We start from the raw sequence: 27,181 nt of genomic DNA, 5'->3' as shown, positions 1-27,181 counted from the left end.
AAAGGGAGAAAAGGCAGCTATATATTCGAGCGCCTTCGTTTATTTCAGTGTGAGTTTTCATGGATCAAAAATTCACTTCTTCAGCCCCAGGAATGCAAATACATGTCCCTTGTATTTATTCCACAGTGATGAGATTCATGTCCAGGTGAGGAAATAGATAACAGTCAGTGTGACAACAGTTCATTAACACAGAAATGTGATTATCAAGCTCTTAATTAGCAGATTCGAATTGGGGTGGGAAGCTAGGTAGACTTGGCTGTCACAGGGATGATACAAGCTGTTTATATGATGAAGGTCAAAGCCTGTCAAGGGAGACACCTATTTTATAACCATAAGATATTATAGAAAACTGGCTTGTTAATATATATAGTGTATATGCAGTATATTAGTGTGCTAAGAAGCCTTGATCTCCATTGAGGCCCTTAGAGATGTACTGGAACTTGCTTACGTGGCCAATTTCTGCTGTCTCTCTCCTGAGTCTCCCATTGTACTTCCATTTTCTACAATGGCCACTTTGAGATCCATTAAAAAAATTGAACAGTGTCCCGGGAAGCAGAAACGTGCTCCAAAATATATATTCCACTAACAACATGGTATACATAAAAAGTACATATAAGCTCTTCTGTGAAATTAAGGAAAGTTTGGCAAGTTATCCAAATACATGCTAAACATCATGAAATCTGCCACTGGTTTTAATGAAATTAATATAGTGATCATTACTCAGTTCATATCAGGATAACAATATATTTTGAAAGCAGACACTCTGCTAAATTCAGCATACACCCTAGACTAGTCCTGAACAGCAGCCTTGGTTGTGAAAAAGGTCTTGATAGTTTGTTCACACTTGGACATTCCCATGAGCTGGGAAAAAAATAGACCATTCTGCCTCTGAAGAGTAATATGATATTGGGAGAGTGGGTGTTCTGTTTGAATAATCCATTTTGCATGTGTTCTCAAGTCTGAACACCTTTTGATCTCTCATTCGCTTTCCGTTAGGTGGTGCTGTGATCTGTCTGCCATGACATAAGCAACATTATTGTCACATGCATCTCTCTGGTGTTCCTTCCTGTTGACATCTGAAAGCATTTAGATCTAATTAAACTGTAAGCAAAGTGGGGGGGAGGGAAGGCATCACCAAGACAAAATAAAGCGGATAATTTAGCAGGAGATGTTTCTTTAGATTGTAGAAGGCACACATGGTGCTCTTGTTTTATAAATCAGCAGAAGCACACATAGCCCAATGTTATACACTAGTTGAATGCGCACAATTACATTGGGTGTTGAGTGTAGCATATGCACAGAAAGAGCTTCTCTACACAGCCAATTGCGGTAAATGCTGAGAACAGGGAGATGGTAGATCTGTATGTGTTTTGCATAGAGAGACATGTATCCCCTGAGATGGGTTGCTATTGGGCCACTCATTTTAGGCGTTGCACAGATTTTTCCCCTCCTTCACTCCAATAATGGCAGGGATGGAGGGGAAGGATCGGTCCCTGGAGCTGTAGTTCTCAGTTTCTCATTTGCCTTCTTGTTCTGTCCTGTTCTGCTGGTCTGCAAGACTGTTCCCATCCACACAGAAATTCAAGTGTGCCCTTAAAATATGCTCCCGTTTTGCAAGCACCTTTATTTAACGTCTACAATTTTGTATGCATTTTTATATGGACTAAAACTTGAATTTTTTGAAATGTATCCAGTTTTACTTATGCGTTTTTTAAAAAAATTATCCAAAGTTTGTTGTATATTCCTATTCTTCCTACTGCCTTTTGTAAAGGCTGGTAAATCTATGGATTTCCAAGGTAAGAATCTTCTGTCAGCAGTGTGAAAGGGATATCAGTGTACGGGAATATGGATATCAGTGGGCACAAAATATGCTTTCCATCCTTATCCCTGCCCCAGCTGCTGTGTCTATTGTTGACCCCTGGCCTCACCCTGTCACATTGCTCATCACAATCTCATGAGGAGGAGGCAGAGGCAGGTTCTCGTTTCATCTGTCTGAGGCTTACAAACCGTCTGGGCAGCCCCAATCCCACTGTCATGAATTGATAATTGGGTATAGTAAGAGGATCCAGGATAACTCCATGAGAAGTAGTCGAGATGCATATGTGATTAAATATGTGATTAAGTAGGTTCCGCACATAACTATATTTAGGGTTGCCATGCCAACAGTAGTCCGTTCTCATATTTCAGGGCCAAAATCTGAAAGGAGTGGGTGGGTCCTTGTGATTTCACAGGGCCCAGGCATTGTGATAGGACAAAAGAAGGCACTAATTATGGGCAAGGACATGTGTGTTGATTCAATGAGCTTCAGCACCAGTTGTGAGTGGAGTGATGAATGGTGTTCAGGGTTTAAAGCTAGTTCACACCTCACATTCAAAAATCCAATTTTCCTTTCTTCCCAGTGATGCTCGCTCCAAGATTCATCCCTGGCCTGGACCCAGAGAAACATAGCAATCCTCTAAGGTTTTAGCAGGTGCCCTGAGACTTGGCAATGCTAAATATGTCCATAGGGAAGCCTGTCCTTGCTCTGGAAGGAAAGGTCAGAGGAATATTTGGGAGAGCTAGGCCTCTACCTCCCCGTGGGTCTGAAATAGGGATGCAGAAAAATTTCACCTCAGTTTGAGCTTTTTAAATAAGAATTTCCACAATTTTCCTGGTTTCTCCATATTTAGAATATAAAGAACTTGAGAGTAAAAACACTCAAATGTGGAAGATTTGTTCAAGGCTTTGAGTGTTTTATTCTTTAAAATCTGAATCCTTGTGTATTCAATCAAGTCTCAATGTGAGAATTACAACTTTCCTTTTCTTTTTCGTCTGAGTGATTCATCACTTTATATAAGAAGCGAGTATCACATGGCCTTGTGATGTTGACAAAAGCTGCATCTACTGAATCTGATCACTACAGACAGGTATTTTTTTAATTTGAGTGTATTTTTTAAAAACTTACCCAAATCGGTGAAATCGCACATTCAGGGCACATTGTTTAGAAAACATGAACACTGTTGAATTCTCCCATTTTCTACTGGGGGGGGGCTAACAATGCTAGGAAGGCAGTAGGAAAAAAAGAAAGACCTTATATGAGATGGATTGACTCAATAAATGAACCCATGGCCGTTAGTATACAAGACCAGCTCAGGGCTGTTAATGAGAGGACCTTTTGGAGACTGTTAATTTATAGGTTTGCCATAAGTCAAAAAGGAAAATAACAAAGTCAGGAATAGTGCAAGTAGTAACCAGGTAGTGGTTCCCAAATGTGGGTTCCCAGATGTTGCTGGATTTTAACTTCCAGAAGCCCTAGCCAGTGTGTGAAAAAGTACTGGTGCCCCTGGCCCTGCAGTAGGTGGGTATCATACCTGACCCATCTGGGTTGTCTTCAGAAGATGATGATCTGCCTTAGCTGGAGGGAGCCAGGACAAAAGGGGCATTTGATGGCCCAGCTAACCTTCTAAGAAGCTCTGGAGAGGACAGCGGAGGACAGTCTTGACAGGGAGTTTCAGAGGATGGAGGCAGCTGGATTATAGTCTACTGTTTATTTCTCTCATGGCCTCGCTATTAATGTGTCCCATTTGGTTTCAGTAACACAGATCTACTGGAGGAATAATAGTTAAGAGCTTTAAACAACTGTGCAGATCTGTAATGGCAAATTTGTTTTGACGGAGCTGCTTGGCAAAAGCCTGGGCCATCCCAAACTGATGCCGGCTGACAGTGCTTTGCCGTTCCCGGAGCAAGGAAACATGTGGAAGGAATTGTTCTTTTACATTTCACAGCTTGTCATTTCCTCCAAAGGGTGAACTTTGACCCCTTTAAGAGATTCTGACACCCATAAGGGAAGTATTCCCACTGTTGAAAAGGAAGTGGGGAAGCAGTTTAATGCTGTGAGAGGTTTGGAACAGTGTCTGTCAACAAAAACTCGAAGAAAAAGAACGGATCAGCTCTTGAAATGCTTCCAGCAGGTTAGAGCTTTTATCGTGATGGATGATTTGCCAACACTTTGGAAATAGATTTTCTTTGCATATGTTTTCAAATTAGGAAAACACATTTCCACGCCCTCAGTTATATCCTCTGTCAGTTATTTCACTAGGCAGATGAAGCCATGGACAAGTTTAAATCAAATGTGAAGGATCAAACAGAGGCCTGCAGAAAAGGTACTGAAAGGCCTCATCCATCATTTGGATATTTTCTTTCCTAGGCCCAATATGTTTGCAATTACAAGGTGTGCATGGAATGTACTGACAACTTCAGATTAGGGCTGGTGTTTCTATGACGTTTTTACATCCTTTGCATTTTATTTGGCTATTTATATTCATGGATTATGGTGTTTCTTCCCTGTTTCCTTTTGCACCAACATTGTTAGCAACATCCCTTGTTAATAGAGGTTTCCTTCCTAAATTACTTTTTCCTGTTAATATAATTAAAAACCATTTTGTAGATCAAATGAGCAAAGAAGGGTCTTAGTCTTCCAGAAGCTGGGAAGGAGAAAGGGAGAAACTTTTCATACTAAGATAAAGTACTCCGTCTGTTTGGAAAAGTAGCCAACCCTTTTGTCTGTTGGATTTCCACAACATCTATTATGCAGAAGTATACTGTTGCAGAGTTTTGAATTTCTGGGAAGATTCCTTTTGATATGCAACAGAACTGCAGAGACTCACAGAGAAGAATAGCTCCAAGTTCCCCCAAGTCTGCCCCTTTCTCATTAGCTGGCACTTAAAGTCTAATTAATTCACTCTGATTCATTTGTAGGAGAAAGAATAAAAACATATCTTAACAGTTGCTTGAAATTTTAGATCTGTGTATGCCACTTTCTTTACGCACACATACTTAACCAACTGAACAGATCAACAGCAAGCAAACAACTCTCTATAATAGATGAAAAGTGAGGGAGACTCTCTTTTGAAATCAAATGCTGGAAGGGATGATTGGTGCTGGATAAACAGATAATTACCCCAGCCTTGAAAAGTCCCTCTCAGCTAGACAAATGACAAACAGCATGCAAGGTTGCAAATAAAACTCCTACATATACTGAATGTGGCCACTTAATAGATTGTAGGGAAGGCAGAAAGGCATAGTGAGGGCAAGTGGACATGCATTTTCATAGCATTTCTGTATGCAGTTTGCATGAACAGATTTAAATTTGTAGTACACACCTTGTAATATTAAAAAGAGAGTACCATGTATATCACTAAAATGGGGAAGACTATGATCAGGTGGTGTCTGTGCCTGCTGTTTAGGAACTCACTGTTAGCGCACAAAGTGAAGGCCTCTACTGCTCTCCATTATTATGGACCTTTATGTTTAAAGTAGAGATGGGATTGAATTGGAAAAAATGGCAATTCATTTTGATTCGTGATTCATCAAGCTCAATGAATCACAAATAATAAATTGACTCAATGAATCACAAATAATAAATTGACAATTTCCCCAGCAAATTGATGAATCAATGTTGATTTGTTTATGTCTTTAAAACCCCCAAAAACAGCCCCGCAAGCTCCTAGAGGCACCGAAAGCATAGAGAATCTTCCCCTGACTCTTTTCTACAAGCCCAGCAAGTTTGATGAAGTTTGGGTTTTGGACGTCCAAGTTATGAACCCACAAATAGCCCCCCAAAAAATTTGTCCCAGAGATCTAGAGACACCAAAATCACAGAAAAGCTGTGACAAAAATACTGACTCTCCTCTATAATCCCTCCAAGTCTGGTGAAGATTGGATTTCATACATTCAAGTTATAAACACACAAACTGGGTCTCCCAGGAGAATGCCTTTTAGCAGGTGTCTTGGGGAAACCAAGAGAAATTGTAGAGGAGAGTCAAGGGAAGCTTCCTTGTGATTTTGGAGACTCTAGGTGCCTGGGGAGCCATTTTATAGCCCAGCAAATCAATGGAATAAAAAATCGCTTTAAAATTGTTGATTTGTATTCATCGGGGCATTGATTTAGATGAATATGAATTGATGAATTAGCAATATCTGATGAATTTTGCAATTCATTTTTAAAATTCATGCCCATCTCTAGTTTAAAGCAAACTTGGAGCAGACTCTTCTGTCAACATATAGGCTGCCCTTTGCTATGTAAGGCTGGACATTCTTTTCCCTGGTGGCAACATGGGTATGATATTGTGCAGAAATACAGTGGTGCCCCGCATAGCGACATTAATCCGTTCCAGCATTAACGTCGCTATCCGGATTCGTCGCTATGCGGGGGGAAAACCCATAGGAACGCATTAAATTCCGTTTAATGTATTCCTATTGGGGAAAAGCTCACCGGTAAGCGAAGATTCCCCCATCCGGCCACCATTTTCGCTGCCCGACGAAAACACTGCGGGTGGCCATTTTCTGCACCCGGTGGCCATTTTGGAACCGCTGATCAGCTGTTTTCTAAACACCACAATGCAAAGATCGGTAAGCGTTTCACCTATCTAAACATCGCAATGCGGATTCGTCGTTAAACGGTGCGCTCGTTAAGCGAGGCACCACTGTATTGGGCTGTTTTCTGGGTTTTTTTTTTTTTTTTTTTTTGAATCATGGACACAGTATCCCACATGCATAAAATGGAGGTTTGTAGAAGCATTGAGTAACAACTTATATTCTATATAATGTGCTTCTCAGAGAGAATTGTATCACAACTATTTGTTGGCCTGTTGTCCATAAGTTGATGTATTCATTCAGTATATTGAGGACTGTGTCCTAAAATTCAAATATATATCTTTGGAGAGTTCTTTCTGGTGCGTGCAGTTTTTTTAAAATTACATTAATTAGAGTATGAGATGATGAATTTTTAAGTTGGTTTTTCTTACTGTTTGTAAACTTAGAGCTGCAGTTGAGATGGCACAAGGCCAGGAGGAGCTTAGACCCTACCCTCAACTTAGTCTCAAGCTAGGGCTAACCTTATGACTTTTGTGATGAGGAAAGCTTGCATCTTGCCCCCTTTCTAGCTTTTCTGCCACTGCCCATAGATCTAGCAAGGAGAAGAGTTCTGGCTGAAGATGGCTATGTCCTCAGATCTCTGAAATACACTGACAGAAGGAAATTTCTGCTGGAAAAAGCTTGCTTCCAGTTTTAATCCCATATAACTGATATAACTTTCACTGAGAAATGTAGTGTTAAGTTGCTACAGGTCAAATGCTTATGTTTTTTGGTTTTTAAGCTTTGCTTCTAAATGTGGATTTACTTTGTACAATATTTATTTAGAAAGGCAACAATTCCACAGAGGTGATATATAAACGGAATTTATGTCCCTGATTGCATGCCTCACAACATAATGTGCATGCATTTGGCATATACTTGGCACCTTGGCATATACTTGGCACCTTGGCAATTAGCCACAATTAGCTGTGGCAACTTCCATGATTCCTTCTGTTCAACAGGATTTTGGCCAAAGTGTTTTATAGCCATTTTCATAAGATAATGTAATGTTTTCAAAAATTAACAGATAAGGTTTATTTTTTATTGACAGTAATATGTGTGTTTTACTTTATTTTATTTATTCATTGAGTTTATTTTTCATATAAGGTTATACCTTTCTTTTATTTTCAGACAGGATTGCTGGAGCACCTGGCCATGTAGCCAAGGACTGTGAGTTTCTCCCAGGACAGTGGCCATTTTAGATGACCCAGAGTGTGCATGGCTGATTGAGTTACGCATACAGTATGTCCTGCCCCACTTGCGTGGCCTGAGACAAACCAGATCACTACCAGGAGGAAAGATGTCTGGGTACTTTAACCCTGGGAGGATTGCCATAGGTTGGAATGGTCTTAATGGCATATTATTATAGTTACATCTACTTGCATTCATTCCTTACAATGATAATTCCATAGGAATCATGTAAGAATAACATGAAAGTTACTGAAGTTACTACCTGTCTTAAAATAACTTCCCAGAACTGAAAGGAGAATACATAGATTTAGCGCATTATGGCAATATTTTCTGCTATTTCTCTCCAGTGCCAGCCCACTTAACTCACCTCCATCATATCCTAGGCATTGTGGGCACACTTGACATAAACCTTCCACTTGTGCAGAAATTCGCATCGGTGGAGCTGGACTAGTGCTAGTGTTCATACAGGGATAGAAGCAAATGGTGAAGTTCTGTCACCTGGATAGCTCTTTAGAAAGATGCCTTTATGCTTACTAGCTGACTTACGACTCAAATGCTGTAAAAATGCAGCAGACTTTTCTTATATCCCATTATTTTCTCCCTTTATGTACAGCTTCAGTAGAGCCATGGCTTCTGGCATGCAGCATGTATCTTTCTATCTGCTCTGTATAGGATGTACATATAATTATCTGATAAAACCCTGGAAGGTTCTCCCATCAATAATTCTATATAGGCAGTGTTTCAAAGAGGACAGTCAATGTGCGCACTTAAAGAGTACCTTCTCTTCATTCTATGCACCTTTGCAGATGGTTAGCCTTGGGATTTCCACCAAAAATATGAGTTTGTAATAGGCCTAGGGATGAACAAAGTCCAGTTTCATATCCACATTTCATTAAACATTCTTTATGGTGAGTTTATGGAGACATTTGCAAATCTTTGTAAGTTATTTGGAAAAATGAAATTCCCACTTAACTCCCAAATTCAGTTGTGAGAGCTGCTTTGAAGATGGAGAGAATCATGTTCTACATTGTTACTATTGATCCATTGATCTTAAAAAAAGCTAGAGATTATTGTTCAACACTGCAATCCTTGGCTGAATACAGTGGTGCCTCACCTGATGACATTAATCCATTCCAGCAAAATTGTTGTAGAGCAAAATAGTCATCAAGCGAAAGTAAAAAGCTCATTAGAATGCATTAGAAACCAGTTAATGCGTTCTAATGGGCAAAATACGTCATCGTAAAGCGAAGATCCTCCACAGGGCAGCCATTTTCTGCTCCCTGTAGAGCGAAGAATCCATCCCTAACACAGCGGGGAGCCATTTTGCACAGCGGGCGGCCATTTTTGAAAACCGACAATCAGCTGTTTTGATTGTCGTTAAGTGAAAAATTGGTTCCCAAAGCAGGGAACCAATCATTGTAAAGCGATCGCAATAGCGATCGCAAAAACCTCATTGTACAGCGGATTAGTCATACAACAAGGTAATCGTCAAGCGGGGCACCACTGTACACAGATTTGGAAAACAGATTTTGAAATTCCTCAACGGATAGACAACTACAGTACAACCCCCTTATCCATGGGATCAGTATCCACTGATTCACTTATCCACAGTCTGAAAATATTTTAAAAAAGAAAAGAAAAAAAATCTAGAAAAAACTATTTTCACATGTATTACCAGAACTAGCCACAGGAAGGAGCCAGAAATCATGCAATGAATGCTTGTTAGTGAGCATACATAGCATGGTCCTTGGCACCCTGTAGTGGCCAGTTTTGGTAATGCATGTGAAAATAATTTTTTCCTGTTTTTTCCTTTTTACCATGCTATATGCGTTCGTTGTTATCCATGGTTTTCAGTATCCACAGGGGGCTTGAAACCAATCCCCAGCAGATATGGGGATCCTACTGTATATCTTTTAGATTTTCAAATACATTCAGTTAAAAATGACAACTTATGAACACATTTATGAAGAAATTTGTCAACATTTATTTATTTATTTATTTATTTATTTATTTATTTATTTATTTATTTATTTATTTATTTATTTATTTATTTATTTATTTAACTTATATACCACCCATCTAGAACGGGTCTGCTCTGGATGGTTTACATAAAATATAAAAATAAACTAAGAAGGTATAAATGAACTAAAGATAGATAATATTCAAATTTCTTATTCAAAATCAAACCGCACATAATTCTTTCCCAGTCCTCTCTACTGCAGACATGGCAAGGAAATCTTACTTTTCTATCATTTTTACATCTACTTGGAGACACTCAGAGAAAAGGGTATGTTTGGAATTCTTAGAAAGCGTTTGCATTTTAGCTCACAGATGGAAGAGAAGCTTGCTAAGAAGCTTGCTAGGATCAATTTCCAAGGGACTTTTCAAAGATTCAAGAGTAGATAGGTGCCAAATTGGGTATTTTGGACTACAATTCCCAGAATTCCCTAGGCATCTATCCTGTGTGTGAAGAATTATGAGAATTATCATTTAAAAAAGACAAATCTGAACACTTTTACCCAAAAGTAATGTAGAAATGGATACATCCGGAGCTGTAATTAATATATCATTGTTATTGATACCACTTTCTTTTTTTATGAAGAACTATGACTGCAGCCAAGACCACATTAATGTATATCCGGGGCAAATTCTGGTGTTCAGAAAACACTATTGTACCCAGAGCCACACCATATGATTTCATGGGACTAAGCCAATGGCCATCATGCAGACAAATCCTTTAAGATTAAAACTTAATCTTTGTAGAGGTCTTAAAAACATATGAAATAAGACAAAATGTAATATTGAGGTGACTTACTAAAATAGTTATAGCAGGGTAAACAACTGGATTTTTCTGTCCATTTCTTAAAAAGTAGAAATATTTATGCTTCAAGTATGGATTAGAATTGAAACTTGACATTGGGATCTTCATTTTAATTACAATTTGTAGTGCAGCTGTTCTATTCTTTCCATCATCTCATAGTTGATAGGGCATCTAATTAGTACTTTATAGTATTTTGTGGTCAATTATAAAATGTTATAAAGAAGAGAGAATGCTGTTTAGCAAAGACAAACTGTGCAATTCTCATTCTTTTCTTGAAAAATCTTTTTGCAAACAATTTTATAAGTTACATTTCTTCTGTACCATGAAAAAACCCTATGGTTAATAATATTTTTTTTAAAAAGTAGCCTTGTGCCATTAAATGTATTTCGGATTGCTGCCCCTATTAAAAACTTCTTAAAATAATAGATAGGTTTAATCCCTCAAGTCTGAGAAAAATTACTGCATCGTACGTATTTTCCATATTTCTTATATTTATGTGCACATGGAAAGAACAAAAAGCAAATCTGACAAAAAAAGAAGCAAAATCTCTTGTATTGCAAGTTTTAAATGTACCAACCTAAGGTTTACTTAATTAGAACCTTGAGGCAATAAAGGAAGCCTTTTTTAAATTCTGTGAATCTTAATATGCTAAATAATGCAAAGCTTCAACTCTTCAAGCATGAGACACACATCTGGCCGCTTAACATTTAAATTATAGAGAGAGAAAAATCCCTTCCATTTCTTTGGTATGAAGAAAAGAAAGGGAAATGTATTACAACTAAATTTAATTTCATTTTAGATTTTCATCATGTTAATTGCACATCTTTTTTTTTTTTTGGCTGGGGAAAGCATCTCTTTATTTTATTTACTACACCTCTTCTTTTTCTCTTCCTGATTTTTTAAATTGATCTTTAATTTAAGCAGCTCCTCACTGTTTATGGCCACTGAAGAATTACATTGTGTTCTACCAGGATATCTATCTGGAGTTGAAAGTAATGAGCTCAGTGATACAGAAAATAAAGGAAAGAACACAAGCTCAAAAAAAGCAAGACAAGACCAAAAACACACACAAACAAATTAAAGCAGGAAAATTATTAAACAACATCATTCAATTTGTTTTCACCTTTAGATTTTCACTTAGGCAACCCAATTCTATTCCGTTTTTCCTTGATAGCATCCAGTGTGGAGCACTGCACAAATTCTGTAGCACTGTGGAGGTAGGAATACGCATGGGTTCTATTTTCATATTTAAGTGCGGGGAAAGCCTCAGAAAATGCTGGTAGAATGGTCAAAGTGAGGCAGGACACCGCTTTGCTGGCTTTCACTCCCATCATTTGCTGCCACCAGTATCAAAGAGCAAGATAGGTTCAGCTTCTGAGCCAGGAGAAAAATAAAATGGAAAAACCCCTCAGGCAGAAATGCTCTTTCCCAAAACCTGACCTGTTGAATTGTCTTTCTGTGTAGGAACCTATTGTGCCTTAAGCCTCTCATCTTCACGGGCCCTCCCCTAAGTACCTCTAGTGCTTCAGGGACAGCAGGAGGCAAGAAGAAAATAGGCCTATGCTATTTTAATGCCTCAGTTAGTCTCACAGTGTCTCAAAAATTATTTTCCTCATATGAGCCTTTAGTAAGGTAAAGGTAAAGCTTCCCCTTGACATTTTTAGTCAGTCGTGTTCGACCCTAGGAGGTGGTGCTCATCCCCATTTCCAAGCCGTAGAGCCAGCGTTTGTCCGAAGACAATCTTCCGTTGTCACATGGTCAGCGTGACTTAGATTCGGAATGCTGTTTACCTTCCCAACGAGGTGGTACCTATTTATCTACTTGCATTTACATGCTTTCAAACTGCTAGGTTGGCGAGGAGCTGGGACAAAGCGACGGGAGCTCACTCCGTCGCGTGGATTCAATCTTACGACTACTGATCTTCTGACCCTGCAGCACACAAAGGCTTCTGCGGTTTAGCCTGCAGTGCCACCATGTCCCTTATAGGAGCCTTTAGTACCTAGTAACTAAACAAATGGTTCACCTATGGAGAGCACTCCCAGAGAGGTCCACCTGGTACAAGGAACGATGTTGCTTTTGGGTGGACTGGTGAATGGTGCTCCCACTGCAAGTCAGTGTATGCTGGTCAAAGGCAAGACAAGTTATTTCAGTGCAAATCAAAACATATTCTGGTAAAAACATATTGTTAATACAATGAATGAATGGATGAATGAATGAATGAATGAATAATTCAATGAATCAATGAATGAATGACATTCTGTTGCTGTTCGTTACCCCAAAAGGCTGCCTCACCATACTTATTGGTAGGATAGTTCCTGACTGGCATCTGCTTTGATGTCATTTTTCCACCTGTTGATTAATTTCTTTTAATGTTTTTCTCTACAATACTGTTAGTTTTTTTAAAGCAATGCTGTTCCTTTTATTTGCTGTTGTTTAGAGGTTATTTTCACTATTGCTGTGTGATACTAAATCATCAAGAATGAAGAATATGACAAATACTCTGTACTAGAAAAGGCTGTGTCTCAACACATCAGGGCACTCCATGAAAAATATTGTCACCCAGATTTTTCATTCCTGCACAAGAGAGAAAGGACTAGCACCTAAACACATTAGCCAAAAAAAAGGGGGGGGGCATGTTTTGCACATAAAATGTGTTTGATAAGAATAAGATTATATTTTACATTAAAATATTGAGTTTCGTACCACATGCAATGGTGTTGCGAAAAATAATCATGCTTCTGCACAAAATATCAAGAACCTGGGGGAAAACAACCACACACACACACACACACATACAGAGAGAGAGAGAGAGAGAGAGAGAGAGATGGAGGAGCTAAAAAATTCTCATAGTCTCATCCTGCAGGAATGAACTTTTGAATTTTTCCTTTCCCCTACTAGAATGAAGTAAGTGAAGATTTACATCCCCATTCTCTCCATCTTTATCCTGAAAACCACGTTATATCCTTTTTCGATTTGTGGTGTGTGAAAACAGCTGTGATCCTTACGTGATCACCTTTTAGATTACCACAAATTGATGTGAGAGCAAGGGAAGAAACAAAAGGGTGTTATTGCTAGAAAAATGCAACTTACAAACCAGAGCAACTCTTCCAAACCAAGGAAATCTGCCGCCTCTGCTTTTGCACACTCTGAGTGCTACACACTCCAAAATAAAACAAGTAAACAACATGGAAGCAAGTAAATACACAATTCTGAAAAATGTGACCTTTTTCCTTAAATTCATTCTTGTCATCGGATATTCACAACAAAAGGGCACAGTTTGTATTTGTTTGATTGTGAGCCTCAAATTTGTGAGATATACACAGCAAAACAGGCAATATTCTTCAGGCTGAGGGTATAAAATCAAAATTATTCAAAGCTTGCTATAGTGACTATGTAAGTAAGTGTTTACTGAGTCATTCTTTTAATGACACTTTTTAATTTCTTTGCTTAGGAAAAGAACCATATACAGAGAACTCTGTTTTTTTTTCAGATACGTGCTGTGATATGGTCCCAGTGAAGGAAGTTCATGGAAGATACTGCAAAGTAAGGAAAGAAACAGAGAGTTTTAGAAAAATCTACTGACCATGTCTGGCATTACACAGAAGGGTCCAAAAAGCACTCTTTAAAATGGAGGCTTTTATGCATCTGGCAAGGTGGGAGGAAAACAGCTGACATTTTGTGAACTCAGCCTTGCCAATAAAACATTTTATGGCTAAGCGAGCACACTCTCCTGTACTACCAAAGACTTTGGCTAAATAAACCTCTTTACAACTTACCTGCCAATCTTTGAAGTAGTAATTGAATAGTTATTTTCCTTGCTGATTTTGCTGAACTTTTATGGTTTATTGGTTCTTCTCACTTTTATACCTGTTCCCTTGGGAATACTGTTTGGGGTCTGAAAGTCATGACAGGACAGAAAATCAGTTTTACGCTTTTCTGGAAAAAAGACTAAACAATGAAGAATCCTGTCCGTGTTGATTTCTCAGTCCAAAGACAAGCATGTTCATTTTCAAAACACTGCTTTCTATTCACCAAAGGAATTATTGTACCTCTTGTTGTTATGTGTCGTCAAGTTGCCTCTAACTTATGGTGACTCTATAAATAAGTGCTCTCCAAAATGTCTTGTCCTCAACAGCCCCCACTCAGCTCTTGTAAACTCAAGCCTGTGGCTTCCTTTAGGGAGCTAATCCTTCTTGTATTTGGTCTGCAGTTTTTTCCTGCTGCCTTCAACCTTTCCTAACATTATTGTCTTTTCCAGAGAAACGTAACTTCCCATTATGTGCCCAAAATATGATCGCCTCAGTTTCATCATTTTTACCTCCAGAGATATTTCAGGCTCAATTTAATCTAGGAGACACTTCATCTTTCTCTCAGTCCAGGATATCTGCTAAGATTTCCTTCATCACCATATTTCAAATTAACCTCTCCCCCCACTGTTAGTTTACTTTACTGTCCAGCTTTCACACCCATACAAAGTGATCAGGAATACAATAATGTTGATGGTCTTGATATTGGTTTCCAGTGACACGTCTTTGCACTTGACCATCTTTTCTAATTCTCTCATTGATGCCCTTCTGAATCTCAGTCTTCTTCTGATTTCTTGGCTGCCGTCCCCATTTGGGTTGATGACTGAACCAAGACTTTAAAAAAAAAAAATTCATTTCTAATTGTGAGTGAAAATAACATAAGATGTTACACTGAGCAGGGGGTTGGACCTGATGGCCTTATACTTTTCCTTCAAATTCCATTAGTCTATGAATCTATAATTTCAGGTTGTGCCCTGTGGTACATATTTTGTTTTTAGATGGTCCCTTTAAGGGATCAGTGGAGGACACATAAGCAGGTCTTCTAAGTATAAGGGTGGCCTTGGCCAATTTGTAATTCCCCCCCCCCACTCCTTGTAACATGCAAGACTTTGTGGGGCATCAGCCATTCATAGTAACTTCGTGGTTATAGTTATGAGCCCTATGCTAGACAGGAAACTATCCAAAACCCCTTTATCTTTATTAATCCTTTTATAGAAAACATGTTTGACTCTTTGCAGTATTGATGAAACACCTATTCCCTGGAGATTAGGCTGATCCCCCACCCACCCCAGGCTGTTTTTCTTCTGTCTACTAGTAAAGTCCTTTCTAAAGACTAGATTTTTGATATGTGCTGTATATTTTCAAACCTTTAACTAAAGTATCTTTAACTGCAGTAACTCTATTGCATTCTAACACCAACAACTTGTTTAATTGTTTATTTAATGATAATTATTTGCCTTTTTTAAAAAAATGTATTGAGCACTGCCTTAGATCCCAGTTCTGGGAGAAAGATGGGATACAGATCAAACAAACAAATAAACTTAGCTCTTACAATTCATGCCACTTCCCATGCTGATCAAGGCCCATTATATCATTTATATTTTCATGTTAATTTTATTGGGCAGTACCCTATTGCTAATGTCAAGTACAGAGCAGATCCATTGAATGAATTACTAGACAATAAGTCAACACAAGTGAATCCCATTGAGTCAATGAGTCTGCTCTAGCTGGGACTAAACAATCGGTTACCTTCCACTATACTGTTGCTCTTTGAGATAACATAATAACTGCCCAGAGTAGACACGTTCTAGATGGGTGGTATATAAATCTAATAAACAAACAAACAAACAAACAACTTCCTCAAGTGATATAGTATTGCAGTAATAGTAGTTGGTGGTGGTTTTAATTCTGTTTTTAAAAATGCTTTTGGATTGTTCATATTGGTATTCATTGGACATGTCAAATGCTTAGAGATAACATTAAAACATGGCTTAGCCCTATACATCTCCATTCGGAAGTAGGTTCAACGAGTTCAGTGGGGCTCATTCCCACATACTGGATTGCAAACTAGTCACACAAAGTGCAGTGAGATGCAGTGGAATTTAATTATATTTGGTTTTTCTCTGAGTCATGCCTATTGGTCTTTGTCTACCAACCCCTCCCTGCAAAGAACTGATGTATAACAGGCCAGCATTTGGAGAAGCAGCTGCATATAGAGCTATTTAGGCTTCAGCCTGATCACTGCTGTTTTTGTTCTTCTGATGTTTTGTTGGCCTGAAAAGCATAGCAATGACATCTCATTAGATGCTGTTCAGAGCATTGTGCTATGTGTAATTAAGTTATTAATGTCTTGTTATTAAAGGGCACAAAGTGCTTATGCTCCTGTGATTTTGGTGAGAAAGTAAATTGTTTCTGGAGCCACACCCTCAAGCTTTTGATTTAAGATCTGGTTTGAGTCATATGCATGATCAAACATAACCCAGTAGAGTCCGTTTATAATCCACTTTAATACTTATTGTGTTTTGTATCTTGCAAAGCACCGCAATTCTAGTTCTTGCACAACAAATAAAGTTTCCATATGATAAGGTCAAAACAGTTAGGGCCTTGGTTTGGGGTATTTTGACCATCAAAATGTTGATGAATTGGGCATGCTTACAAAGACCAGCATGGAAGTGTCTGAGTCAATGCTAACACAGTTTCTTTGGTAGCTGTCAGTTAAAGCATGGATGCTGCATTGCAGAGTTAACTGGATTACTTTCAATATATGCCATCATTCTCAAAAGAAACACTCAAACCAGGAATTGTAAAATCTCCAGCGCATAGTTTTGTCTACTCCATGTTCTATTTTTATGATCGTTACTTCAGCTGAATCAGAATTATCCAAACCGTGTGCTCGGCCAGAGAAGTCCTGGGATTAAGCCAGAAGCTGATGAAGCAGTTTTATATAGTACATCCTATATGGAGGAACTGGAGAAATACAGAATCTCTGTATGGTGAGCAATATTTCAGAGTTTGTGCTCTGTTTACTCATGGAGAACTATGTAAAATGTGTTGGGGAGGGTGAAAATAGAGGCAACAGTATCTAAGAGAGTATGACAGTTGAAACAAGTGGTGATTTAGTACCAGAGCTGTTCATCATTTCTAGAATCAGAAAATACATTTCATTTCCTCTGTTGCTGGAAGTGATGCTGTTTGAATAAGCCATCAAAATGAGTTCCTGGCCATTTGTGGTTATTAAAGACCACCCCCACCCCCCCGGGCACTTCACTGAGAACAGTTGCCTGCTACCAGACCAGTTTTAGCCCCAGTATTCTTGCCAAATCCTAATTTTATATTCTGCCTGCCTCAGTTTTGCCTCAGGTTTTCGGTGAGAGAGAATGTGCTGCCTCTTCCTCTCTCTCTCTCCTTCTGCCTCAGCCCAAAGTGCTTGCTCCACCTCTAAAGAAGTAGTAGTTCATTCAGAGCTGACAATTTTTTTTTTCAAAACAAACAACCAAACAACCAAACAAACGAAAAGCTACTTCCTTGATTTTAAAAAGAGAACAGGAATATTAAGAAATACGTGATGGCACATGTTCCACAATGCGATATCTATATCTATCCAGATAGACAGATAGGCAAATATATCTACACGTGCAAATTTCAAAGCAAATTAACAGAAGTATCAAACATTCTACTCCCTCCCCCCCACCTGATTTAATATACATGAAGAACATAGTTGGTTAGCCAGTTATGATTTCTAACAATTCCCATTGGTCCCGAGGATCACTTATTGCTATTTACTCTGTATTGCCAGCCTGCACTCCCCACCCCAGCTTTTACCTATTTTCTCACTAACCCACAGACTCTTTGATTCCTTGCCAATCCTGGATTTGCTCACCACTCCAATGTTTGAATACAAAATCAGGTGACACTAATTGGTGGCCCTGTTTTGAACCCTATCTTAGCTAAGTAACAAGCTGGCTAGGTTATCTGATTCCACCCTTGTTGCAGGAGGGCAGCAAATAGCTGTACCTTTTCATGGAAGCAATCACATGTTAATTGCAAGGCACATGTTTTGTCTGTGGATCATTCTAGATGTAGTCCTCAGCATCTACAATTAACAAAAGATTAGATACCAAGCGATAGAAGAAAATCATTTGCCCAGCAATCCCGGAGAGCTGTTCCCACTCAGATTGGATAAAGTCTCAATACTTCACTCTGAGACATTTGGAGAAAGACTGAAAACATTTCTTCATTTGTATCCTCGAAAGCTTTCATGGCTGGGATCCGATGGTTGTTGTAGGTTTTCTGGACTGTTTGACCGTGTTCTGGAGGTTTTTCTTCCTAACATTTTGCCAGTCTCTGTGGCCAGCATCTTCAGAGGACAGGAGTTAGAACTTTGTCTGTGTTCTGAACACAGACAGAGTTCTAACTCCTGTCCTCTGAAGATACTGGCCACAGAAACTGGTGAAAGGTTAGAAAGAAAAACCTCCAGAACATGGCCAAACAGCCCCCAAAATCTACAACTACCATTTTTTTATTTGTAGGGGCTTGAAATTAACACACTTGTGTATGCTGCTTTGCACACATACTTTGCCTCCAACTGAACAGAAGAACAGCAAACAACACTGCTTCCAAATGAGAAAAGAGAGGGGGAAAACACTCAGCAGAGAGATGAAGCTCTCTTTGAATTCATAGGCTGGAAGGAATAATTGGTTAGTGCTGTATAAATAATCAATCCCAGCTCAGGAAAAGTCCCTCCATAACACAAACCACAAACAGCATGCAAGGTTGCAAATAAAACACCAACATAATGCTGGCTTAAACAAACAAATGGTTTGACCTAGTGGGAGGCAATTTCTTACATCCCAAATAATCCATCGCTCCAATGGCCCATTTCTAACATGCCTGCATTGCATATAGCTGTGCTGTTGCTCCACTACAGTACATTTAAAGCTGTGCATAAGTAATATCAGCATATGGGTACTCTCTACACCATTCTTCTCCTTTTGGGGTCACCCAAAGACCAGAAGGAAAGTGTCTGAGTCATTGCATTGGATACGCCAAAGGTGGTCTACACTACAACTTTTATCATCCTTGGATAATGGTCATACTGACTATAGCTGTTGGGGATTGTGGGGTAAAACATCTGGAGATACCCATGCCGGGGAAGGCTGCTAAGCTTTCTGTTATTTATCTTCTTCATTTCTTTGCCCCCTGACTTCCTTTTAAGTTGTCTCTGGAGGGCTGTTCCTTCATCGGATCCTAGACGTATCTCTATTAGGCTTCATTCCTTTTAAATATATATATTATGTTAGATGATTAGGGACCCGAAGAAGAGAATTAATGGGGCTTTAGGTCTAGGGGTTTTTTAGGTTTCCATAAACATCAGAGATTCAGATGCTCTGAGATGCAATCTGAGCAATTTCCTTGATCTTTTACTGGAGCTGGTAAATTGTTTATTGGGGTAGACATTTTACAAAATCCTGCTTTAAAAAAATCCCATAAAGTCTGTTTATCATAAAATACTGTGCTACCAGCCATCTTCAAAGTTATGTATGAACTGCATTAATTATCAGCTAACAGTTGCCTTGAAAATAATTTGGGCTTTTTCAGTATCCTGGCGCCCCTTTATCTTTGCCTTGTTAAAAAAAAAATAAAGGAACACAGGAGCCAAACAGTACATGCGAGTGTGTTTTAAGATAGGGTTGTCCTGTGTGCGGGTGTGTGTAGAAATATATGGTAGAATTTGCAAGAAGCACTACTCTTATTGCAGTCAGAATGGGCCTTGACAATCACATTATTTATAATTCGCTGGCATAAGGTACAGAGGTCCAAGTGGAAAAGACCCTCATACTTAATAAAAAGAGTGACCGTAGAAAAAAAAATATTTCCATGATGGGAAATGTGAATGTAGATTGTCACCTGGAGCCTTGTGTGTTTGTTGCATTGTGTTGTGCACATATAGCCGGGTTGGAGGGGGAGGAGAGAGAGAGATTGAGATTGAGAGAGAGAGAGAGAGAGAGAGAGAGAGAGAGAACTCGGTAGCTTGTGTGACCAACGTCATGGGGCATTTTCTCCTTTTTTGTTAGAAAAAGTAGGAATTTTTCACGGGGGGAGCAAATTATTATGAAATTCATACATAAATTTAGGATTCTGGAAGGGGAGCATCCTCTCTTTGTCCCTCAGAAGCGCACTTATGAGGAAAAGCATGATAATCACATGAATGTGATCACATGATAATCTCAGAATAATCACATTAAACCACACACTTAATATTAATGATTTTTTGGCGTTTACACAGTCAGTGGCTGAAATCCTGTTGCACTATTGCTCAAAAGGTATATCTTTTTTAGGCAAATTGCCATAAATAAAAATAAACCTCTACAGATATTATCTATTGCATACTCATTCACATAACTTGGCATGCAGTGAATAACCCTTATGGAGATTTCCTAATTTATGACTATTCACCCTCCAACAAAGTTACAATTTTTGCAGAGCGGTTCAACAGGACTTGAGCCTGTAGATCTCCCACAGATGATATAATAGTTCCTATGGTACTTGGCAGAGTATAAAACCAATAATATTAATAAACAATAATGGTGTGGAATTAAGTCAATGTTAAGTCAATAATAACTGTGCCCTGTTAAGTCGATATGGTAACCACTTCCAGAGTTTTCTAAGTAGAGAGTACTCAGAAGTGGTTTAAAATTCTCTTCTTCTGGAGACTCCTGGGACTGTGCAGCTTGCCCAAGGCCACACTGGCTGGTTCTATTCACAGCATGCACAGCGGGGAATTGAACTCCCAACCTCTGGCTCCACAGCCAGATGCAGTACCTAAACCATTTAGCTACCCATTCAGCTCATTTTTAATCTTAGCCTGCTACATGCAAAATAAAACAGCAAAAAACAAGAATGATTCCATTCTGCTTGCTTTCCTTGGTGGGCAAATAAATTTTAGAGCTTGAGGTAAGGTAAAGCAAGAGTTAATTGTAAGCACTGCAGCGTAGCAACATTGTTTTTAATAAAAACAATAAACTTCTCTTTTTTATAACACACAAGTGATTTGACATTGAAATAAATGCAGATGCTTCTTTGCACAGTGTATTCCCTGTTGTGCTTTCTTAAACACCTTCACATATGGTTTGCCTCATTCCTGTGAAACTGCTTGTTGTTTATGTCATACAAACAGAACAGATTGATTTTACACCGAGTAAGTAAGGAGCGAATGAATTATCCATTGGAAGCAAATCATTGACTGGGTATTCAGAATATTTGAAATTAATTTTGAGTGCTTGGAAAAAATTCTTATGATTCACCCTGAGCTCTGCCTTACATTTTATTTAAAGTGTCTGGGTTTAAAAAAGAAAGTTTCAGTGGCCAGAATTCTATCAGTTACACTTGCTTGCATAACTCAGAGCATGCCCAACACTTCTGGTGCTGCTTCATTTGAATCAAATTGTGGCATCCACATGTGTTTTGACTTAGAGCAATTCATCCTGCCTCTATTTAGAGCTGTCCTGCTCCTATTTGGCACAGAGCTAGGGGTACAGGGTTTTTGTGTGTGTGCGTGCGTGTGTGTGTGATTTAGAGTACTCCTATTTAGCTCATTCTGTAGCCCATGTGGATGGTTAGTTCATACCCAAATAGAGCTGTGGTCAGTGTTATATGGGGTGACAACCGTGTGACATATATGGTGAATTGTGGCATTGAAAGGGATGACAGAGAACCCTCCTCTATTTTCATCTACTCTATGGTTTTAATTTTTAAAATATTTTTTCTATTGATGCAGCACTATTCTAGATAATTAAGATACACAGATGCATTGCTGTTTCACTATGTCACTGCTGAATGATGGCTGTGAGAAAAGATGGGCTAGGGAGCAGAAAAGGGAATGCCATTAATTTAAAAAAGGGGAAAAATTTGAGAATCCAGAGATCTGTCTGGACTCTTCTCATGAAAGTACAAACACTGATTGCTCATTTGGGTGAGAAAATGGATCACATAAAAAAAAAGAAAAAAAAAGAAACTATACTGCGCTTACTTCCCCCATCTGTTTGTGCTCTTAGTTGGCATAAATCTCAGAAGTGAATTGCTGCAAGTTATAGAATTTCTTACTGTGTGCTGAAAATGCCTGTTCTGGCTTCTTAACTTGCAGCAATATACCACTAAAATTTGCACGAATTGCCTGTAATGTCAATGTAAAAATGTAATAGGATTCTAACCTGTGTTTCAATTTCATGTCTCTTCAGAATAGCCAATTGTTACAATTTCTACAGTTGCCCAAATCATGTATGAAAACCACAACAATGAAGTAAGGCACCAGATTTTCTTTTGGTCTTAAAGAAACAATCCACAATTCTTTCCTTTGTAACAACTTTACTCCCTTGCTCTCCATTTCTATATGTACACTACTTTATGGATGGTCCTATACAGAGGAGGAAGGTAAAATTGTCCATGCAGTAAACAGAGTGCAATGGTTTTGCCACCCATACCTCTATATATCTTTTTATTTCAGTTTATTTTGCTTAGGTTACCCTCACCTTCCTATTTAAGACTCATTTTGGTGAAAGAAACTTCTAAAGAGACTTCACACACACACAAATATCCCCTGACCAGCACAGGACCAGCAACAACCATTTGCCTGGAAACGAGGATTTTACTGTATCCAAATAATACCTTATGACCTTGATTTACTTTATGAGCCCAAGGTACATCATATATGAACCTGTTTTGTGCACCTGTCTTTAAATGCTTTACCACAATAAGCCCCCACCTCAAAGCATTCAATTGAAAGGCACCCTGTGAGGAGAGAGAACTTAATCAGGCCCAGTGTGCATATCTTGCTGATGCAGTTGTGGAGATGAGGACTGAGGTGACCAAAATTAATCGAACCAGCTGTCTGTAATCCAACATGACACAACAGATAAGGTTCAGATATCTTGGAATGGCTAGGGAGAGATGCTGCAGTGTAGATTCAAGATATACGTAATTTATATGATGAAAGGGCGCAGAGCCGGACAGTCGGGAATCAGGAATTTTAGATGATTTATAAATCACAATTCACCAGTAAAGAAGATAAACTACATGTTTTAGTTGTGTTTCAGTTTGTGTAGAAAACAAGCGTATGGATGGAGCTTGAAGAATTAGGACTGTTGTGAATTTGTGGGGGCTTGTTAATGTCTGCTTGTCTTAACAAAGAGATGAACAACATAATGGGAAGAAAGGTGTATACCAATTCAGAATCAAAAAGGTGCATGAAGTGTTGATACTCCCAGTTCAGGTGTTAACATGGTAGCCCTTTATCGTGAAGAAGGTGACCATTCATCCATTTGTCTTGTGGTCTCGTGAATTTAAGGAGACCGAATTGATCCTCTTGCACACGTTCCTATGGTGTTGAAATGAATGATTCCTTGATCTCAGACCAGAGAAAAAATAGTTTCTTTTGTTCAATGCCTCATAGGGTTCACACTGTTTTTCTCAATATGAAGGGGCAGCATTCAGTTTGCAATGGTGGTGGGCTTGTTCTCTCTGATTTCTGCAAGAATAATAAGCAAGAATGTTGCGCCAGTTTGATGTCCTTGCCTTCAGAAGTCTGTCCTTACCGAGCATGAGGCATTAGATTTTTTTTCCATTGTGGGCATTTTTTCCACTTAGTGTTTGTTAGGCTAGTGACGTTGTAGCAGTAGCATTTAATTCCTTTAGCATGAATCAGGGTTTTTTGTGTTTTTGTGTTTTTTTTGAGAAAAAGGATGTTTCCTGATTCTACCATTTAAGACAAGCTTTGACTTTAGAAGAAGAAACAACTAAAAAAATGAGGGGGGTTGCTAAAAAGGAGGTTGAAAGATTTGGCCTGAAGTAAATAATGATGACAGGAGACAAATTCTGTACCACATTGAAAAAATGAAAACAAGTGACTGTAAAGTCGAAATTGATTATCTTCTTACAAAAAATACAGCTGGTTTTGTAAACATGTAACCTATGCTTGTAGGAAAATAACTGGAGCTTGGCTAATGGCACACCAAATTTTAGAAAAGGGGGGGGGGTTGGGAAATACCAGAGAGGATCCAGCCAGTTTCAGGCAGATTGGCTTAAGGTGTTGTCAAGTAAACAGATCTTCATGTAAAAGAATTAACATGGCTTCTGCATAGAGAAATGCTGCCTTCTCTTTTAAAGCATCAAAAGTTATACACATAGTTGTTCAGCAGACACTGACTTTGATTTTTCTTAGAGCCTTTTGAACAAACCGAGCATCATTGGATTTAGAGTTGGTTAATCCTTAGTCATGAGGATTGGTCTTTTTAGGTCCCTGGAATCACATATCCTTGTTGAAATTACACAAAGCTATACCTGCAGGGCAGGTTTTCTATATATTGTTACCCAAAGAGCTGTAAACAACGCCTTTTTCTTGGTCCTGCCACGTTCACAGGTATGTTTGGTGAGGGCGTGGGAAAGGGCCTTCCTTGTTGCTGCACCCAGACTCTGGAGCTCCTTCCCACAGGATGCTAGGCTGGCCCCATCTTTACTGTCCTTCCACAAGGGGGCAAAGACCTTTCTCTTCAGGCAAGCTTTCCCTGAGTGGCTGAGTGGGGTTTTTAAAAGGAATCATTGTATCTTACTGCTTTGAATGTGTTTTGGTGTCACTTATGTTTTCTTAGTATTGCATTATTCAATCCTTTAATGATGCAAGCTGCCTTGGGTCCTTTTTAAAGAGAAAGGCAACAAGCAAACAAGCAAACAAGCAAACAAGCAAACAAGCAAGCAAATAAATAAATAAATAAATAAATAAATAAATAAATAAATAAATAAATAAATAAATAAATAACAGAAAAAAAGAGATGAAGGAGACCTGAAAGTACTTTATTCTAGCTTAGGTAGATTCATATTAACACAATTGTTCCTACAGGTTCCATATCATCCAGATGTTTTATATAAATGTTCCATCTGGATGGATTCTTGTGTGCCATAGGAAGAGAGAACTTGAAAGACTTGAGAACTATAGAATGCCTCAGTAGAGAGCACATATTTTATCATGGCATCTTCATCTGGAAGGCAGTCAGAAGGCAAACTGGGAATGAGAACCTGGGAGACTAATGGTCTAACATATCATCAAACAATTTCATATGTTCAAACATGGTGGGTGCTCACTTGGAGGGTTAGGACATCCTTTGGAGCTAATTTTTGACCTGCTCTGAGGGTTGAAGAAGAGGGGGGGGGAAAGAAGTCAGTCTGCAGTGGAACTGCAGGCCTTGCACAGCATTCCATTTACACCAGTAGAACTGATTCTAGAATAAAGGACAAGTTAAATCCACATACCGGTAGTTCTAGCAACCAAGCTACAATGGAAAGAACGAAAATCCACAATCATTACTGAGAGCCCATTTTTATGAAGCTAAAATATGCTATTGTACTTTTCTATTACCAATCATCTCATGGGATATAGAATCACCTATCAGAGCCTTTTCTGATGTCATGGAAGGACAAAGAGAGAGACACTTTTTAAATAGTTATAAATCAATATAAGTGTACACTTACAGAGTTTATAATTATACATTGCATGTACAGTTTAAAACTATACTGGTTTATAGACATGACAAAAACTCATATGTGGGAATGGTGTTTGGCCCTAAGCCTTGCAACTGGCAGGCAAGAAGGGGTCTTGGAAGGGAGTTTAATGGGCATTGGGCATGCTTTGGGATATTTATGATGTTTTAAAGACTACAACTGCTTTATTTCAAGAAATAACTGCTTCAAGGAGAAGGGACAGTTATGAGGATTTCAAGATCCAGGCTCCCCCGCAAAACCTCAGTCCCTGGTTTGTGATATCAGCAACCAGGAAACCTACTATATCGTATTCATGCAATTATTGTTATATATAGCTTAGAGTAGTTTCAGCAAAAGACTTCTGATTCTGTAAATCCACTCACTTTTCTGAAACCAGAAGAGACCAAATTGCCAATTCAGATTTCATTTCAAGGTTCTTGTAGGCTCCCCAAATACGGGGCATGTATATTTGTCTGTGCGTCAAAAGGGCCTTACAATGGAAGGGGAAATTTTAAAAAAGAAATCAAGAGGCAACAGTTGAAGGAGAGCAGATAGGCAAATGGATGCTATGAATACAATGCTTTAAAAACTCACATGTCTAGTTATGAATAAAAGTACAATTTATCTGCCTCTTGATTTAATAGGAAGCTCTGTAAACTGGGATTCTGCAGCAGTTGTTTGAGAATGTTGTGAAGGTATGAATTACATTCTTTGGCTGAACTTTCAAGAGATGAGGGAGCACAATGGTGTGATTTAGGCTGGGGGGGGGGAGAGAAGGCTTCTAGTGGTTATTCCTAGATCTCTCTCACTTTTGGGTTTTAGTTTTCCACTGAGGTATAATGATTGAAAACACTCTATACAGTTTGCTTTTGTAGGTTTAGTGTGACCATGTAAGATAAAATCCTCCAGTTCAATCATTCTTTCTTGTAGCATTTCTGGTATTTTTAAAAACTTGTTTTTTCAAGCTGTGACCTCTTTCACCTTTAAGCTTTCAGTCAATGGGTAAAAAAAGAAGGTCTCCATATCAGATATGGATTGTGGAGTTAGCGAGGTTTTAATTAGCCACTGATGTATATCTTCTGCATTGTTTGCCTACAAATCCCAAAATAACAGCTCTTTGAAATGCTCTTTACACTAAAGCAGAAATAGCACCTTGAGCAACCATGCATACAATATGAGAAGAAGATCACTCCCTGATTTTATTTGTTTTGGCATCACACACATAATGTTCTGCTGTGTTTTTGTGTTTGCTTGTTTTTCATCTGGGCAAAGTTAGTAAAAGCTTACTAACATTATTTTTATACAGGAAATTATTCTTACATGTAAGTCAAAAAAGCCAACATCGACTCTGGAGTATTGAACTAGAACTGAGAAGATCTGGTTTAAAAAAGAAGAAAAGAAGAAAAGGAAAGGAAAACAAAATAAAATAGAATAAAACAAA

The 27,181-nt window shown here is 38.6% G+C and overlaps 1 protein-coding gene and 1 long non-coding RNA gene across 2 annotated transcripts in view; one reads left to right on the top strand and one right to left on the bottom strand.

The window, feature by feature from the left end:
- Nucleotides 1-27,181, bottom strand: part of LOC144589216 (uncharacterized) — a 641,777-nt gene that overhangs the window by 504,059 nt on the left and 110,537 nt on the right. The gene's annotated exons all lie outside the window — the stretch shown is intronic.
- Nucleotides 1-27,181, top strand: part of LOC110080853 (uncharacterized) — a 124,548-nt gene extending 97,367 nt beyond the window's left edge. Inside the window, exon 10 of the mRNA XM_078391731.1 lies at nt 1-27,181. This exon is cut by the window's left edge and continues 6,744 nt beyond it. The gene's annotated coding sequence lies outside the window, so the exon portion shown is untranslated.

Source organism: Pogona vitticeps, chromosome 4 (assembly GCF_051106095.1).
Source record: "Pogona vitticeps strain Pit_001003342236 chromosome 4, PviZW2.1, whole genome shotgun sequence".
Classification (NCBI taxonomy): Eukaryota; Metazoa; Chordata; class Lepidosauria; order Squamata; family Agamidae; genus Pogona; species Pogona vitticeps.
This window is presented reverse-complemented; position numbering and strand designations above follow the sequence as displayed.